We start from the raw sequence: 19,435 nt of genomic DNA on the forward strand, positions 1-19,435 counted from the left end.
GGTGGCGCTCCCCCACGCTTGGAGCACTCTGATTGGCTGTTTCTGTTACCCATTCAGAGTGCGAATAAAGGGTTATGGACGGACAGACTTAGACTTTTATAATATTAGAAGTTTTGGAAATTGAATATAAGAGTTCAATTTTGCTCTAGAAATTTTCAGAATTTTCTGTTATGGTGGTATAGAAGCTGGTTTGCCAGAAGAATAAACAATTGCTTTAACAGCAGTAGTACATCAAGATTTAAATGAAATTAAACACAACAGTGGTGATTTCCACACAAATAAGGTTAATATAATTGTCTACTATGGGGTCAGAAAGAAATCCTGTCTGGTGGCAGTGATCATGGGGACTTTCACTTTCACTTAAAACACTGAGCAGTGATTGTCTGTTTCGATTACATGGGTGTATCCCACATATCAATTGTTAACGTTTGGCAGGGAACTTTGACAGTAACCTTTCTCTTTTCTGGGATGTGGAAATTAAATAAATTTAACCTTTTTACTTCCCTGTGAAACTAGGTAGATTATTAACTGGGAAAGCTCATTGTTTAAACAAAACTATGTAACTAGCAAAAATAGAAATGAAAGGGAAGCATAATTTTTTTTTTTTTTTTAAATTATAGTTTTGGACACAAGTCTGTCTCTGGCCATGAGCATAAAGAGGCAGAGCATATCTTCATTTACAGATGAAAGTCGTCATCAACATCTGTAGAAATCTGTATATTAAATATAGATTAATGCACTGCCATCCATGTTGGATTCCAGTATGCTGAAAAAGGTCAAGAATGGGACAACTGGGAATTTGTACCATCCAGGAAGATGAGATGCATTTATTCAGGCAAAATTTCCCCAGGTCCTGCCTTTAGCCCCAAACTGAGACTAGCGAAATATCTATCTGACTTAGATCTTGACAGTAAATAGTGTTAATTAAATACAGGTCTTGACTATGTCTCTGATCTCTTGGATAAAGGCCAATAGATTTTGCCTTGGCTTTCTGAAAATGTAATTTTACTAGTGTGTTTATCTGGCTGTTTTATATACAGTAAATTGAAGATCCATGGACATTTGTTTTCAATGATATCTCTGAATTTTTATTTTATAGTGATGGCATAATGGCTAAGCATTAAAAAAGCAGGAATCCTATTAGGAAACTTCAGGGACTAAGATAGCAAGTGAATTTACAGTTGATTCATATAATGTATGGCCAAGTGCAGTTGCCACCTAGTTATTTTTTTTTTTTTTTTATTATGTGAATTTGTGACAAAGGTGCACTGGCTTTTTAAAAAATAAACATTGCCTTTATTCTGTATTCAGTTTCAAAATGAACTATTTTCACTAATACCTTGTGTATTAAAAAGAACCCTCAATAACAATACTTTTTCTAGATCTCTGTTTATGTATGTATAATAAAAAAATAATTCCTCTTTGGAATTTTGAGGCAATTGATTACCATATGCAAGTGTATTTTCCAGTTTAATAATGTTTCTTTAGACACATTTCTCAAATGCTATATCGTATCATACACATTTAGAAGTTCTCCTTTACAATTTTTAAGTTAGCCCTTTTTTTTCCTCCCTGAAACTGTTTATCAAACAAGAAAGGAGTTCCATGAATCATATCTAGAAAAAGTAAGGGGAGGTAAATATTATGTACATTTAGATTCTTGCTTATGCTTCATAAAAAGCAAGATAGTTCTGTAAAGGGACCCTTAAAATGTAATGGTTCCTTTGAAAATCTGCAAAGGGAGTCCCAGACTTGTGAAATAATTGACTTGTTTCTCTCCTTTCAAATGATTTAAATGACTAATTAAGTATAAGAGGTGCATGTGTGAAAAGTTGTAACTTTCTTTTCTGTTTGTAATCATTCTATTTTTATTCTTTCTAGTACCTTTTTTGCCATCATGAACTATTCAAACTGTTAAAATCGTTTTACAAGACTATGATTTAACCTTTCCACTCTAAACAAAGATGGAGACTCCCAATAATCTTATGCATGCAAATCTGTAGTGTTATGCACTGTTAGGGTCATAGGGAAGTAGTGCTGGAAGGGACCTCAGGAGATCATCTAATCCAGCCCCCTGCTCAAGGCAGGATCATCCCTAACCAAACCTTCCCAGCCAAATGGCTGTCTAAGCTGCTCTATAGCTTTATTTCATACTTTGTTCCTTGAATGGTCCCAATGCAGCAAGATACTATAGCTGACTTAGTATATGGAAATCTTAGTGACAAGCAGTCTAGGAATATATGTAAAATTAGGAGTAGAAAGGCCATTAGTTCCTGCAGCAAGATTTTGCAAATCAGTTCATCCTTGCAACACCAGGAGTATGGAAAATCACATCGGCATCCTGCTAACAAGAATAAGTTAAAATGTAGCACTGAAAGGACCACAGGACCACATTAGAAGTACCTTTTAATACTGAACCATTTATCCAGATAGGACTGATGGTCCTGTAGCACTGGGCTGAAGCATTGAAGTGGAATTCAGGAAATACGGGTTCAGTTCCCTGTTTTATCTTTTGACTTTTCTTGTGACTTTTGGGGAGTCCTTTAATCTTTCCATGTTTCAGCTTGCTTATGTGCATGCATGCACACATTCTCTGTCTTTCACTCTCTCACTTTTCTTTGTCCATGTAGACTTTAACCTCTTTGGGATAGGGGCTTTGTTGTGGAAGCACTGAACAGTTTTACAGTTGGGGCTACTTTTTGAAAAGGGTTTGAAACACTGTATAAATACTCCCTTCCCCCTTGTTCCTAAAAATAGAAATTCAGTATGCCCTTTGAATTATTTGTACAGTTTGTATTTGTTTTCCTCTTTGTAATACTTTTTTTTTTTTTTTTTTTAAGGTCTTTGAATTCGGGGTCTGACTGAATTTTTTCCAGGTTAGTTCTGTTTTTTTGTTGTTGATTAACATCCCTTAAATAAAAATATCTATGCATACATCAGCAGAGAAATGGATCCTGAGTATATCTTATGCAGCAGGAAGCTTATTTTTAGGACATGTTGGAATTTGGATAATTTTATCTTTTATTTATATTGCATTAAATGATTACCTGTCATTGCTCAAAACTGAATGGTTAACTGGAACTGGACTCGTATCAATTCTTCTCCATCAGAAGCTCCAGTATTCCATCAAAATGTATCTTGCAGCAAAGCAGAGGTGTAGCAAGGTCTTTCAGAACCTGGGGCGGGATGGGAGGAATTATGCTGACCACTTGAAACACGGAGAGGGGAAGGAAGAGCAGAGTTGTACCTACCTCTGCTCTTCACACTCAGGTGACAGCTGGTATTGCTGCAGTTGGTGCTGTCGCAGCATAGGTTTAGGCTGCCGCTGCTGGGGGATATGCTTGATTCATAATGGGTGCAGCAGCCTTGGTGTGCAAGGTTCCTGGGAGTTGACACTTGCCCCCTGGCTCCGAGATATACTACTGGGTAAGGGGCTGTACCTGCCTAGCTCCTCTGGCCTGCTGTAGCACAGACTCTGAGGGAGAGGGGGTGATTCTGGTGCCCCCTTCAAGTTGGTCCATAGGGCTAGTGCCCTGCTCCCCCAAGACACAGTTCCCCTGCTGCAACAAAGGAGCATTCATGTCCAGCTGTTGCTTGCTTGCTTATTTATTTATTTATAATGGTCTCAGTCTGTAGCAGTTTCTAATTTACTTTTCTACCGACCCACCTATTCCCCCACCCTCTCATTATCCAATTCCCACCACCAGTTAAGCATTGAAAAATCTAGAGAATCAAATTATATATGGTTTGTGGTGTGCTGTGGGTGGGGTAATATCTGTGGTGGATGGTACATAGCATTAAATTACTTATGCCCTCATTTTCTTGTTTTACTGGGTTTTATCAGGTGTATTGTGCATGTGGCAGCCCCAACTGCTGCAGAAATATGAAATTTCAAATCAGAAATTTGAAAAGGGCTCATTTAGGAAAGTCTGAAACTTTGGGTAATTGAACTAGATTCAAGATGGGATCTAGACCTCATTTAAAAAAATAGAGGAAAAGAAAGTTGTTTACATCCTGCAATTCAGTGGTACCTGGCATGTGGAAAGCCAGGATTCAAGTTGTTTTTCTGCTTAGTCAGAACAAGGACCTGTACTTGGGTCTCAGGAGAATGTCCTAGCCAGTGACTGTGTTCAGTATTTTGGGTGCATTTCTCTGCCCCTCTCCTTTGTAAATCCTTAACAGGTAAATGTTTGTTACATGAGAGAAAATTACTCTAACGTCAGTGGGGGCAACCTTTTTGGCAGAAATGCCAGAAATTGGGTCCTTACCCTCCCCAAGTACCACTTCCCTTGATTAATCTAAAGGTCTGCTTTCTGTTCCTTCCCTGTGCTCTCCCTGTCTGATGTACAGGCAGTCCTTGGACTTATGACACAATTGGTTCCTGAAAACCGCGTCTTAAGTTGAAATGTTTTCAAATCTGAACCAATTTTCTCATAAGAAACAACGTTATAAATGGGGGATTGGTTCCTGAACCAAGGCCCGATACCCTATTTTCACTAAAAATACCCCAGAATTTTGTACTCGATCAATTTTAGATGAGTAATATAGCTACATTTAATATATTTCTATTGTAAATAGCAATCTTATTGATTTGGTAGGACTTCTTTGAGGTGACTTTTTGAAGGGCTCTTGGTGTTGGACTCCTTGAAGGGTTCTTGGCTGGAGTCTTCTCAGGAGTCTTGGCTGCAGGTTTTTCTGTAGTCTTGTCTGTTTTCTTAAAGAAAGTGTCCCAGGAAGTTTGGACAGATATTTTCCAGGGAGATGAGAGACACAGTGAACTTGTTCACTTACGTGGCATCGCATCGGATCAAGCGTTGTAAAGTCAAAACTGATGTCATAAAGTTGAAACAGGGTGTCAATTTATAAATGTTGTAAGTGTGAAACGTTGTAAGTCGAGGGCTGCCTGTACTGCTTTCCTTTGTGCTGCCTGTCCTCTCCCTGATCTGCCACATGGCACTTGTGGCACTCATGGTGCAGGTTGGCCACCCATGAGTTAGGTGATGACGGTTATTTAAGCTAGGTGACATTTATCTAGAATGAGGGGAGAAATATATATATTTTCTATCAAGTGGAACAACTTCACCATGAGAAACACCAAAACCACAATATCAGTTTCTCCAGGGCTTGGAGCATTTTCCCAATAGAGTGGAGACTAAGTTCAAGTCCATGCTTCACACTGGGCAGGGATTTTCTCATATCATCAATTTGAACATGTGTCCTGTGTGCTTTGATCCCTGGGCTATAGGGTAAAAGATAATAGTACCATTACCTCTCATCTGTCTTGTGAATAGTGCCCAAAGGCTTACGTACATTAGGAGGTGAGTCTGAAGTAAGCTAGGTGTGAACTTACAGTAAGTTGACTCTTTAGCACTGATTGCCTGCATATAATGCTTTTAGTGTGGAAGAAGCTTGACTTTGTCTGTGGTAGCTTACTTCATTTTTTCTGTGTACTAAGAGCAGCATCCACATGGTTTGGTAAGCCACAGTTTGTTACCTACTCTAAACCAGGGGTGTCAGACTCAACCTGGGTCCCAGCCCCCTGACACTGGGTTGAATCAACTGGTTGCATGTTTGACACCCCTGCTCTAAACTAACTTAAGTTATAGTGATGTTTCTATATACACTCCTTTGCAAACGTAACCTTTAATTTCCCCATTTCCTTCACTTGCATTTAAAAAAAGGTGGAAAAAAGAAACAAAATATTTTGTTTAGGGTTGAATGAAATGTTTTACTTGATGTGAAATAATTGTAAAAAATTCAGTTTGGTGGCTGAAGCAAAACATCAATTATTCTCACAGCTCTTCTCATATTTGTAGTTTGAACATAATTAAATGGAATAAATGTGACAACAGTAGTTTCAACATAAAAGAAAGTTTATCAGGGTCATTAATGTACTGTGGTGTATTTTACCTAGTGGTTTCTCTATTTTGTATTATTTGATTAGGTCAGTGTAAAGAAGTTCTGTAAGCGAAACAACCGGCTATTTCTTGAAAGCCTAAAAGAACTATGTTGGATCAGGGGAAGGCGTTGTGAGCTATTTCACTTAAAATCTTGGCAGAAGCAAAACTGAACTTTTCACTAGATGTAAAGCGAAGTCCAGATATTAGAATTATAATTTGAGAAATGCTAAGAACTTTTTTATTTTAAAATGACCATCCTGCAAAACGGTGTTTCTGATTCTCTCATGATCTTTAGACTTTTTTCTCTGTTTTAATTCTGTCAACTGATAAGTTTATGAATGTAGTGATAACTTGGTCATGATGAGCTATATTCTGTTAGGCTGGTGCAGTTGTAGATCAATTAACTAAAGTTCTACTGCAGGAACTGAGAGAGAGATGGTATACTCTTTTCTAGAATTTTTGTGGGGAACCTTTCAAAAAGGGAAATAATTTAAAAATTGAACTCACTACTGGAACAGAGAAAAAATGAACATGTAAAATGCAGTGTCAGGAAACTTTTTTGTTCTGTAGCATTCCCAATTGAAAATATATCTCATTTGCATTAGTTGTATTCACAGAAGAGGATTGTGCAGCATATCTTTTGATTTTTATTTGTTGCTGACAAGGAAGAAAATCATTAACAGGGTATTGTTGTTTTGTTATAAGAACAGTATCTTGGAAGGGAAAGAAGAGAAACTGTGAAATACTGCTACATAGATTTTGTCTTGTGCTCCCATTTGTGCGAGATCAATTAAGAATTTTCCTTGAATTTTTAACATTAAACACTTTTGTGTGTTTTTTCTTAAGACCATAATTTAAAAAAAAAAAAAAAAAAAGATGAGTTGTCATTTACCATTAATTGAGTTCTGTCATGTTGCCTCATTTAGGGTGTCTGCTAACTTTAAATTTTTTTAATAAACACTTGTGATAAGATTCTAGCAGCTCTGCAGTAGTATTGCAAGCTCAAGCCGCCCCTTTGTAGAGCTGAAGAGCCATTTAAGAGTCTTTTTGTAGACTTGTTGATGGTGAACTTTGGGAAAATTTGTGTGGCTAGCAATTCAGGTGACTCGTTTTGAAACAAACAATTTGCATATGGTAGGACGGTAGCCAGCCCCATGAAGGTAAAATAATTCGATCCTTTAAGCATTGGCTACTGATTCAAGAGCTGAAGTTTCAGTTTCCAGCTCTGCTGCAGCCTTCCTACATGAACCACTTAACATACACTCCCCTCAGTTCTTCGTGCATAATCTGGGAAATAAATATTATTCACAAGTATATTGTAGGATGTGCTGTTAATGTTTTTGTATTGCTTGGACAGTTTGGTTGGGTCTCCACAAGTATGCAGAAATATTTAAAATTTTTTGCTTCCATTTTAGAAAACATTGATAAAATTAGAGGCCAGGTTTGTCATCTGCGTGCACAGGAGCTTTAGCCATAGAATTTTCAAAATGGTTGAAGGAAATGTTTGGTCAGCAAACGCCTGCTGTGCTATTAAATGTAAATCAATCTAAATTGTTTTGGGTCAACTGTAATTTTTGTTTGTTTACATTGTCAGGTAAAACTGGAGTATAGATTTTGGTAGGTTCTTGGTAGCCATGTTGTTCTGAGACAAAAAGACATACACAAAACTAGAACTCTCGGTTCCAAAATGATACCTTTTATTAGACCAACTGGAAAATGGCAAGAAAATTGTCCTTTCCTGCAAGGTTTCGGGTTCAAAGTCCTTTCGACAGGCTCTGGGAAAAGTATAGATGCTACAAGATGGTCACTCTCATGGACCCAGAGGAACAGCCTTCCATCTTCAGTTCCCTCTGTGCAAACATGAAGTTTATTTCCTACCTATGGGGACTTTTTACCATCTTGTACCATCTACACTTTTCCCAGAGCTTGATGAAGGGACTTTGATGCTGAAAACTTGCAGAAAAGGACAATTTTTCTTGTGATTTTCCAATTGGCCTAATAAAAGGTATCATTTTGGAACCAAGAGTACAGATTTAGACATTTAATTACTCCTTCCATGAAATCTAAAGTTATCTTTCTAATGGTTCCCCCTCTTTCCTCTTTTGAATTCTACTTAAACAGTTCAGTAATGTGTCGGACTTTCTCTGAATCCTCTGTAGAATTCTTTGATTTATAGTAAGGCCCCTTAATTCAGTAAAAAATACGCTTGGAAATTCTGGTGGTGAAATATAACTGCATTGCAGTCTGGCTAATTTGAAGGAAAATGGGATACTACTAAATAACTAGAGATACTATGTATCATAATTGGAAGTACCATGGAGAATTTTTAAATGATGTTTTTCCTCATTAACCGAATAAGGGTTTTCATAATTCAGCCTGTTTTTAAAAAGGTCCTTTCAACTTAACCAAAAATTAACAACATACCTTAAATTTGGAAAATCTTGTATGGAATTGAGGCTATGGAAGATGCACATTTTGCTGTTCTACCAAATACAAAAGGGCAACAGACTTTTTATTTACATATATAGCATTTATTCTGCCAAAACATTTAGTGTTCTGCAAATATTAAAAAATATGTAAAATGTAGAGTATTTTTATTACATACAGTGCTCCGTAGAAACCAAGTAAGAGAAGTATTCAGGCCTTAATAACTTGAACTGGGAAAAAGAGAATAAAGTTTAAGGTAACTAATGAATTCCCTTTATCTCTCATTCTATTTTATGTTGGGCATTCAGTGCATAATACTGTTCACTTTTTTTCAGCTACAGCTCACCTTTGAAAGCTACATAAGATATTTAGCAACACTTTCGGAGGCTATATATTTCTTTACCTTACAAATTAAATTGAGTTTTTGAACATCTATGGTTTGTGATGTCATACGTTATAAATTAATACAATGAAAAGCTTAGTGGAATAAATCATTTTAACTGCACTGAGCATATGTTCAGGATTATTGAGTGGAGACAAACTGTGCAATGTGCATTGCATACATTAAGAAATATCATAGGGGTTTTAGCATAGTTTGGAACAGAGTTGTGGGCTGCACTCCAGTACTGCTCTAAGTGGAGCTTGTCATGCAGAAGTTCCATTATTATTTTATCACTTATCAGATGTCTCTATTTCAGCTAAGATTTCAGGTTTGAGTAACTTTGGCTAATGTTTTAATTCAAAAGATACGTGCTGTAACTTGCTGTTAATGGACAAAAATAAGATCTAAACAATCCTGTTTTTATTTAAATATGCACTTGATGGGTGAGGATATGTTTCGTTTTTGCAACTGATAGCTATAAATGTTAGAGCTCTGGCCCGATCTCAGGCTTTTTGTTCTTTGTTTTGTTTTTTGATGGGAAGGGAAAGTAGATGAAGAGTAAAATCTCCAGTTTTGCGCGTCTGGAAAGTTTAAAGATCCTTTTACTTCCTCCCTGGGAAAACAATTTTAATAAGAACAAATTTTAAAATGGAACATTCACACCAGTGTCTACAATATTCCCATCAGATACTGATTTAAAGCTTTATTCTAATTACAGTTTGTTTAAAAAGCCCTTTGATCTGTTGAAATTGGATGCCAAAAGATGTCTGTAAGTTTTAGCAGAAGAAAGCAGGATATGGCTCATGCATTTGGATTCTAAGAATTGCCAAATGCTGAAATAATCAAGCTTCTTGCAGTTTCAGATGGGATATTGTGCCGTTTGCCAGGGTAAGGACTTTGATCACTCTTCAGTATTTACTGAACATACCGTCCTAGAATAGGCATAGTGCAGAACCATAATGCAAAAAGCTAACATTCTAGTCAGTGAATATTACAACAGAATGTACCAAATCCCAGCTAGCTTGAAGCTGCATATTTTCACTTCAGCTCAGGAGCCCAGATGAATAGAGGACTTTTGTGGGGTTTCCTGAAGTTCCACAAATTGTAGCTACTTTGGATAAGTGTGGAAGCAAGTTCCAGAGGCAAAAGGCTTTTGCTAAGAATACCTAACTTTCTACAGAGGAAAGTTCAATAGGAAGTTGTTTTGTTAAGAGGTGCACCAATGTATTGGTTGCATATCAGATCGGCATCAATAAAAGGAAAATTAACATTATTGGCCATTGGCTTTTTTTGGCTGATGTAGCCAATAATGTCACCAGTAAATACAATATGCCTTCTGGCCAGGACCTCCAGACACTGCGTGCATACGTGCAGCCACATACAGGAATGCAGCTAAGCAGCATGGAAAGCAGCACCCGGCAGGTAAGTCTATAGAGGGAAAAGGGTGTGAGGTGTGAGGCCCCCATGGTGAAGGAGGGGGTAAGGCAGGAGCAGGGGCTGGGGTTGGGGTGCTGCCCAGCTAGGGTGGTGAACAGGACCCAGGGCTGGGTCAGGGAGCAGGGCAGAGCTGTGGGTGGCTTGTCCAGGGGATGCGGGGGGTAGGGCTGGGGAGAGGGGATGGCTCCCTGCTGTTGTGCGCACCCCCAGGGAGGCATGGGAGGCATGTTCCCGCCCCCCGACCTGTGCACAGGGCAGATGTGGGCTGTTCACTGTGGGCTTGGGGCGTTCCGTTCTGCTGCCTTTCCCTCTGGAGCCTCATGCTGGCTGTGCATCCCCTGCCTGCCTGGCAGCAGTGGGGGTGGTGAGTTGTGCCTCCTGCTGTTGGGCAGGCAGGGGGCGTGCAGCTGGTGTGGGGTTCCTGGGGCAAAGGCAGCAAAGTGGAGAGACCTGAGGCCACAGTGGACAGCCCACATCTGCCCTTGCCCCGCTCGGATCTGCTCTGGCTAAAACATCCCTACACTTCAAAATGGTGGTGGCAGTGCTTGAACTAAAGCTTATTTGACAAGCTGTGAAATAACTTGAATCTGGAGGAGATCTGGACAGAAATTCAATAAACTGATTTAACCTAAATCAGTTAAGCCTGATACTACATCCATCCAGGTTTTTCTTGAATCATTTTTGGCCATTTTGAAAGCGTTTATGTGCACTGAACTTCTGTTGTTACATATTTTAACCTGTTTCTGATAACTTATACTGGTTTATGTATAATTTCTGTCCCTAGCTGTAGAGGTGAAAAGTGGGGTTTGTATCAGGATTGGCTGAGATCTGAATAAAGATTTGCTAGTTATGCCAAATTATGTGAATACAAATCAGTAGACTTTTGGGGAGATTTTAGCTTGGTTCAAAGCTAGGTTTCAAGGAAAAAATAGCACTTAATGCTATAATCCATCTGGTCTGTTTAGCACACAGTATTTTTGGTTTTACTACCTACTGCTTTTAATGCATCTTGTAGTAATTTGGTAATTTAGTCAGTTGGTTTGTATTTACCCAAACAGATGCACTTAAATGATGTTCTGTTTGTCTAGTCATTCACTTTCTCATCAGAAACGGTTTAACAATGTAAAAATCAAAAATAATGTGTGGAACATAAAAGAATATATTGAAGCAGTAGTGGAGAGATCTGTAGTAGTGAAAAGTACTATAGTACTTAAGACAGTGGCATAAAGAGAATAGGCTCAATCTACAGCTAGTCCTTTAATAGTGTGGATCATAGTTCACAACATAGCCTCTGTTGAAATATCTCATTCTCTTCCTGATCACAGTGACTCTTTAACACTTACCATAATGATTTACATGGGAAAATAGTAATAGAAACATGTTAATCTATTGTTAGTTTTGTTAGTGCAGTTCCATATCTGAAAGAAGCATCATAGGATAAATTGGTACTTTTCCCAGAACTATCAGCAAAATGCTCTATGGACCACAGGTGGGAAACCTCTGCTACAGTAATTCTTTGTTAATCTGTTTTTTTCAGAATCTTAAAGTTCTTAGTAGCCTACAGAAATTGTCTGGATTAGTATGACACTTGGCCAGTGATTTCCCCTAGATTTTTCTTTTTGGCTTTTTTTTGAGGTGCTTATCAGTTCAGTAGATGAGTATCTAATTAATACTAATTAAACCTTACTACAGGCTGTGATATAGGGAAATATTCTTTCTTTAAGGGTTTGCAGAGTTGTGGAAAAGTTGGGAAGAGCACGCGCATTGGCTCACTTAGAGATCCATACTTTAAGCATATAGTTAGTTGCACACAGGGGGGAGAGAAAAATCTAATTTGTAAATAATTTAATTTAATTTAATTTAATTTAATTTAATTTGAGTCCACCAATCTTTCTTTCTAGGTACATGTAAGAATTCAGAATTTGGTGGCCAAATTAATTGATTCTTTCTATAAGTGGTTTTAACTCCATTGAACTTATTCTCTTCAGTGTAGTGGTATGTTTTGCCATGCAGCAATTCATACACAGTGAAATAACCAGGACAAGGTACTCTATATCAGCAGCTAAACAAACAGTTCTTCATAAGGTGTTTAAGGAAAGTTCTGAATCTCTCTCTCTCTCTCTCTCTCTCTCTCTCTCTCTCTAATCTTTGTTTTCTGGTCAGGCCCACTAAAATAATACAGTAAAAGGTCTAAGCTGTAGAAAGGAAAAATGTCACTTTGATGATCAACTGACTTTGAAACAGGGCAGGTAGAAAGGGGAAATGAATTTTGTTTTCTGTCAGAGCTAGTAAAAGAATGTTTTTTTTTTTTTTTTACCATCTTCTGAAGATAGAATTGTTTATAGATAGAATTGTGAGCACATTGATTGTGAAAATTGGAAATATTTTCTTGGATTAATAATGTTTGGAATTTTCCAAAAATACTATTTCCTCTTCAAAATAGTCTTCAGTTTCTCATGGATGCAATCTTTTGCTCTTTTGTACTGTTGAAGAATTCTACTGTACAGGCAGTCCTCGGACTTAGGACACAATTGGTTCCTGAAAACCAGGTCTTAAGTTGAAACATTGTAACTCGGAACCAATTTTTTCATAAGAAACAATGTTATAAATGGGGGATTAGTTTCTGAACCAAGGCCCGATACCCTGTTTTCACGAAAAATCCCCCAGAATGTTGTACTCTTATCAATTATAGATGAGTAATGTAGCCACATTAGTATATTTGTATTGTAAATAGCAATCATATTGATTTGGAAGGACTTCTTTGAGGTGACTTTGCGGGACTTTTTGAAAGGCTCTTGGTTGGACTTTTTGAAGGGTTCTTGGCTGAAGTCTTCTCAGGAGTCTTGGCAGCAGGTTTTTCTGGAGTCTTGTCTGCTTTCTTAAAGAAAGTATCTAAGGAAGTTTGGACAGATGTTCTCCAGGGAGATGAGCCACGCAGCGAACTTGTTTGCTGGAATGGCATTGCAGCAGATGAAGCATTGTAAGTTGATACTGGCGTTTTAAAGTTGAAATAGGGTGTCACTTTATAAAAGTTGTAAGTGCGAAACGTTGTAAGTCGAGGACTGCCTGTGTAACCCTTTTTATAAATGTCTAATACTTTTTAGGCTATAGAGAGAATGGGTATCTAAAGAGCGGGCCTGGGATCATCATCCTCATCTTAATGGGACTTTCATTGCCTGGAGGCTTTCATTCTCAAGATGTAGTATACTACCCTGATATGAGAAGACTGGCCGTCTTCTGAACAGTAACTCCTATTGAAATTAATAGATTCATAGATTGTACAGGGCTGGAAGGGACCTTGCAGATCATCGGGTCCAGCCCCCCCGCTCTAGGCAGGAAGACAACTGGGGTTACGTGACCCCAGTGAGGTGACTGTCTAGTTTTCTCTTGAAAACCACCAGGGTAGGTGACTGCACCACTTCTGGAGGGAGTTTATTCCACAGTCTGAACCCCCTGACTGCGAAGGAGTTTTTCCTGGTTTTAAGCCTGAAATGGCCTTTCAGGAGTTTGTATCCATTGGTCCTGGTCTTCCCCGGGGGTGCTCTAGTGAACAGTTGTTCACCGAGCTCCTGATGCACTCCTCTGATATAGCAGTAAGCCGCTATCAAGTCCCTACTCAACCTTCTCTTCTTTAGGCTAAAAAGGCCCAGGTCCCTCAGCCTTTCCTTGTATGGCTTGCCTTGCAAGTCCCTGATCATACTGGCAGAATATAATGTGTCACAAAACCGTTATAAGAATGTAGATTTCATTGTGAAAGTAGGGTGCTAAAGTAACTCGACCAGTTCAACTGTTTGCTTCAGGATACTAGCATTTATAGAGGTTTTTTGGTTTGTTTTTTTTCAGATGTGTCATAGAAGGTGAAACTTGGTATAGTGTTTCAAAATTGGAAACAGAGTAGTTATACCAAATTTATGCCCAATTTGTGTATAAATATTTTCTGGTGATTAGAAACAGAGGGCTAGCAGTCAAGACAACCAAATCCTATTCCAGTGCTCAGATCATTGTTTTAAAGTACTATAGGTGTTGCAGTGCTTTTTACCAGTAATTAAGTGCTGCAATACTAAATTCTTGCTTCATGGTGCTTACTGTTCAAAATCCCAGTCTTCCTCTAAGAAACCATGGATGCAGAGGTCAGCCCATAAATTTTATCCTGGCAGAGTCAGGGCCTAAGTTAAATGTAGCTTAGCAAGAGAGGGCCAACAGAAACTGTAGAGGAGTTGTAAAAGGGACAGGTAAGTAAAGGAAAAGGAAAAGCACTTGCCCATCTTTCAGCTCTTTTCACATGTTGATTATTATCTAGTGTGTCAATACTATTTTAGCTTTGGAGGGAGCAAAAACAATTAAGAAGGCAGAAGTGATGAGAGTGGAATACAAGTTAGATCTTCCTGTGCCTTACTTTCCCCCCCATCTGCTAAATGGTATTGAAAATGTGATCTTGCTGGGGCATTGTGAGGTTTTATAGCATTTAGGTTTGAGTGTGATTTTTTTAGAGTTATTGATAAGTGTTTTAACTACACAACAACCATACATCATACTTTTTAAAAGAGTTTGTTAAAAAAGTCCCTAGTTGAGAGTAATTTATTATGGTAAATAACATTTTTTGTTCCCAAGTTTTGCATGGTTGCAAAGATTAGCAGAAAGTAAGAGTTTGAACCTCTGGATTTAAAGGGAAGCACAGCCCTAATTGAAGATGAATGATCACATTGTAAGGTTGTATTTTTATTTATTTACATCTTTGCAAGTTGGGATGCCTTGTCCTGTGTAAAACCTATCCATTATTTCTTAGTAACTGGACTTAAAAGGTTAAGGTGGTGTGTGTATTTGGGGGTAGGCATTTGATTTTACATCAGGAGTGCAAGATGAGGCCCTGTGTCTTTCCTCTCTCATTTTTTATACAAAAGTTTAGCTTGCTACATTTGATGTGTTTCAGCCTCAGAAAATTGATACAAGTAAGCAACTTGTCAGTATTTGGTATTACAGAGAAAACATGAAATGGTGGTTATTTCACTGAGGTATAGATCATGTAAAAAGCTTCATTCTTATAATTTTTTTTTATGATAACAAAAGATCACTAAAAAAATAGGATGGATATATGCCCTTCAGTGGGAGTGAGTGTAGACATAAACCATTAATCTGACCTTTCTCTTGATGTACTTAACTCTCATTTGGATGAGTGAAAACAGAGATGTGTGTGTGTAACTTAGCAAGCTTACCTTTTTAAAGTTACTTTTTATCTATAGGATACAAAATAAAAATGTTAAAAAAAGCCTTGTGACTACTAGTTTCGTATACTAGACAAAAGCAGTTTGCTTCGTCACTTACTGGCTAGCTTCAGCCAGGATTTCTTGGTTGATATGATTACTGCAAAATGATTCACTATAGACTTCACAGCAGTACCAAGTGGTGATTGACTACAAATACTTAGGAAAACCTAAAAATAAAATGTTTAACTGTTTTGGGTTTTTTTCGCTGGGTTTTTTTTCAGGCTGAGCGCCCTCTTAACCTGCTATGATTGATCATATTTACAAATCAGTTTTAAATTGGTTTTGTTTTTCAGTTCTAAAATTCATGGTTCAGTTGTCTCACTTGTGTTCTGCAAAATAAAATACTTTTTTGTTTTAATTTTATATTTTATAGCCCACTCTCCTATTAATAAATCTGTGCTGTTAAAAAAAAATCTCCTGGAGGATCTTGTAGTTCAGTTATCAAAACTGCCGTGGAATGGCTAAATCCCTACACCCCTTTTGGATAAATACTAACGTAACTCTTCTGCTGGGCACTGGTCGGCAGCAACGAGGGCTGGGTTCAATTTTGGGGCACTAAATGTATTTTATCTTGGCTCAAGCCCTCACCCAGACCACCTGGCAAACACTAAATGAATTACTAGGGTGTCCCACATAAACAAACCCCACTTCCTCACAAGCAGTGTAAGCACAAACACTCAAATTTATTACAAGTAAATAAAACAAAACAAGAAAACCATTAAATATAATTGTAAAACACTATTAACTACAAAGCAAAGTCTATAGGTGGCACCCTCTTGGGGGAAGCTTCACCCATACCCAGACAGTCTGGGACCTTGGGCTCCCCAAAAGGTAGTTCTGGGAGCCTGCACCCCTGTTCCTGCCCTTCAGCAGTGGGCTAGAGAGAGGGCCCACACCAGAGTGTCCTGTGCTGCTCCTTGGGTTCACTGCACTGTGGGGATCTGCTTGAGACTGGATCCTTTTGTGTTGCAAGGGGCTTTGTTGCTCCTGGAGACGTGGTATAATGCCTACCTCCATTTCCGCATGGTGGCTTTGAGGGGTTAACTGTGGTTTTTGTCAGCATATTGCACCCCAAAATTCCTAGTCCTGATCCTAGCTCTGCTGGGCAGAAAACTGCAAAAGAACTCGAAGGAGACGTCGGGCCTATCTTGGCTTGGGCCTGAACTGCAGCTACTACCCAACTATACCGCTTGGTTGGGGCATGAATTGCAAAAGGTATAAAAGGAGGCCCAGGCCTATGACACTGGGCCTGAACTTGGCAACAGAAAGCTGGCCAGGCCTATTCTGCACTGAGGCCTGGATAAACAAGAAGTGCCAGGTCTCACCTTGGCTCAGACCATGACAGGCTTTACCCTGGCCCAGATCTGCCAACCAAACATATGGCTGAGGTGTGCAGCTGCACAGCTAGGCTGAAATGCAACAGTTGTGAAACCACAAAAAGAGCCGTACCCTAGGCATCCAGTCTTAGCTGTATCACAATGCTGAGATGCTACTGTTCCCAAATGCAGGGGCCAGGAACTGCCAGGACCCGTTCTTGGGCAGTTTGCTCCGGGGATTAATAACCCCATGGCATTAACCCACTTAAGAAATGAGAGCCAGAGGGTTTTACATATTTTGCCCAGGTGCAGGCCCCAGCTTGCCAGGTGCTGAGTACTTGGCCAGAACAACAGGGGCCATCTTGCCTACATAAAACACGCCCCCCCACTCCCCCCCCAACCAAACAAACCCCAAAACCCAGCACAAAATCCAAAACCCCCACAATATACAGCCCAGTGTGTGTGGGTGTTAAACTAGCCAGCATCAATGTCCCTTATGGCCACATGCGTATTCCCCAGCACTGTCATCACCACCACAAATATGTGCAAATTAGGCCCAGAAATAGCAATAATTTTGCTTTTCTGACTCCCCAATACTAAGATCAGAGAGTTGCTTAATAACAAAGCAAAATGACCAAAAATAAACTTACCTTAACCAAAGCTCTCTTCATTTGCCCTTATCAACTTTAAAAATAAGACTGTACAATGTACCTGCTACATGAATAAGTTCTTGGCACAAATCATCTTCCTGACTACAGCAAAAGAAAAATATGGTTGTACTTTTTAAGGAATAGATATTTTAAAGTAATGAGTTTTTGTTGCAGTATGATTATATATTTAACAAGAAACTAGGTTTATGACTAACTATTATTATTCCTGTTCCCTTGGTTTCCAGAAGATGATAACTATAATGCTGTATAAAATCTTGAGTTATATAACATGATCTCACTCTCTTTTCCTTTTTGTCTACTAATGGTCCCTGCTCAGTAATTATTTTCTTATTAAGTTAAACAAAACTCTATGTAAAATGTTTTTTCCCTGCCCCTCAAACTTTTCTTGTGCTTTGTCTGGGTGGACAGTTATAATGCCACATCAGAAGCTGTTAGCTTTTGTGGCTTGAGGAACACAAGTACAAAGTCTAATTGGAGTGCATTTTATAGTATTATTATTATTATTATTGTCTTTTTTGTGATTTGAACTTGGGTAAAGCATTCAAATCAGATTGGAAAATAATTCAGCATTGGGTTGAGAACATGTGTGGAATTTTGAGGATGTTTTTATTCCAGAAAATTGAGTGAAACGATGAATAGAAGGGAAAACACTTCTCAACCTTAACTATATTGTATACTAGCCAGAAGCTCTATATTCATACAAAGAAAAATGTATGAGAAGCTGTCTTATTTTTATTGCTTACATTTCCATGTAACTTTTTATTTTTGAGAGGTTGGTGAAGAACCTGATCCCATATTGGGTGCAGGCACCCAGCTGCATGAATAGCTGGCAGGCTAAGTCTTTCTATTTGGTCAGACCACCAACTTTGATCAGGTAGCTTATTATCAATGCATGCTTTCTTCCTGAGAGCTGGATGCACTTGATAATAAATATCCTTCTAAATGCAAGAGCTGTTGCTGACAACATGCCCATTACCATCACACATTACCATGGTTTGACAGCTGACATGGCAAACATGCAAGGACTGATATGGTGTGCACCAGACACCTTTAATTATTGTATGTTTTGATAAGATTATTTTTCATAAACATGTGCATTATATTGGTGCGTTTCAACTTCTGTTGATAAAGCCCTCACTGGGCTCTTTTTTCATAACCTGCCTAGATTTTAGTGGATTATAGCTCCACTGAACAATTCATTTGCTATTTAAATTGTTGTGCAGAAACAAAAATCTTAGTAAAAGATTTATAGTAGGAGTTTAACTGTTACATCCACTTCAAAAAGAATTGCTGAATGAGCCCTGTAGTCAGGTTAATTGGGCTTTTGCTTAAAAGGCAAGATATGACTTTCTTCATTAGTGCCAGTTTGGTCCTATTGTGGTTTGACAACTGCTTTTCCTTGTGATACCTCAGCAAAGGGTAGATGGTCTTGGTCTCTGTACTTGGCAGCTAGGAAAGAAAAAAACAGATACTTTCTTTTCCTTATTAAAATGTATTATTGTCTGCTTAAAATTTCGCATAGACACATGGATTCTCAAATTATTACCACATTTACAAAAACGAGGTTTTTCTTCCCATTAAAAAGGCGGGGGGGGGGGGCACTTGTCTTAGATTTGCCTATTGGGCTAGGGCAGGTAGTGGCTTAGCTCTGGCTTCAGCCAAAGCTGGAGCTGAGCTACTACCTGCCCCAGGGCCAAGGTGCCTGGGGTGGTGGGGAAAGTAGAGCATGGGGGGGTGGGGAGCATGGTGGTGGTGGTGTGCACAGGGGAGATGCATTATGCTGCTGTTCAGGGTCAAGTGTGTAGGGGACTGCATAGCCTGGCCTCAATCTGGCCAGGGCTAGGGCTGCCACTGCTGCTGACTGATCAAGAGCCAGATTTCCCCAGAAGATAAGTGGCAGGGGGGAGCATGAATTTGAGGGAACAGGCAGCAGGGGTTGGACAGTGGGTGGAGGATAGGTGGCAGAGGAGCAGGCACAGACAGGGGGGCAAGGGGTGGCAAGCAGCAGGGGACAGGTATGGTGGTGGGGGACAGGCAT

At 38.9% G+C, this 19,435-nt stretch overlaps 1 protein-coding gene across 5 annotated transcripts in view; it reads left to right on the forward strand.

Moving 5' to 3' along the window:
- The window catches only part of NCOA2 (nuclear receptor coactivator 2), a 263,699-nt gene that overhangs the window by 7,196 nt on the left and 237,068 nt on the right, over positions 1-19,435 (forward strand). For all 5 annotated transcript variants that reach the window (XM_025200406.1, XM_025200409.1, XM_025200413.1 and 2 more), the window contains one exon: positions 2,841-2,876. The gene's annotated coding sequence lies outside the window, so the exon portion shown is untranslated. The remainder of the gene's footprint in view (positions 1-2,840; positions 2,877-19,435) is intronic.

Source organism: Alligator sinensis, unplaced genomic scaffold (assembly GCF_000455745.1).
Source record: "Alligator sinensis unplaced genomic scaffold, ASM45574v1 scaffold71_1, whole genome shotgun sequence".
NCBI lineage: Eukaryota > Metazoa > Chordata > Crocodylia > Alligatoridae > Alligator > Alligator sinensis.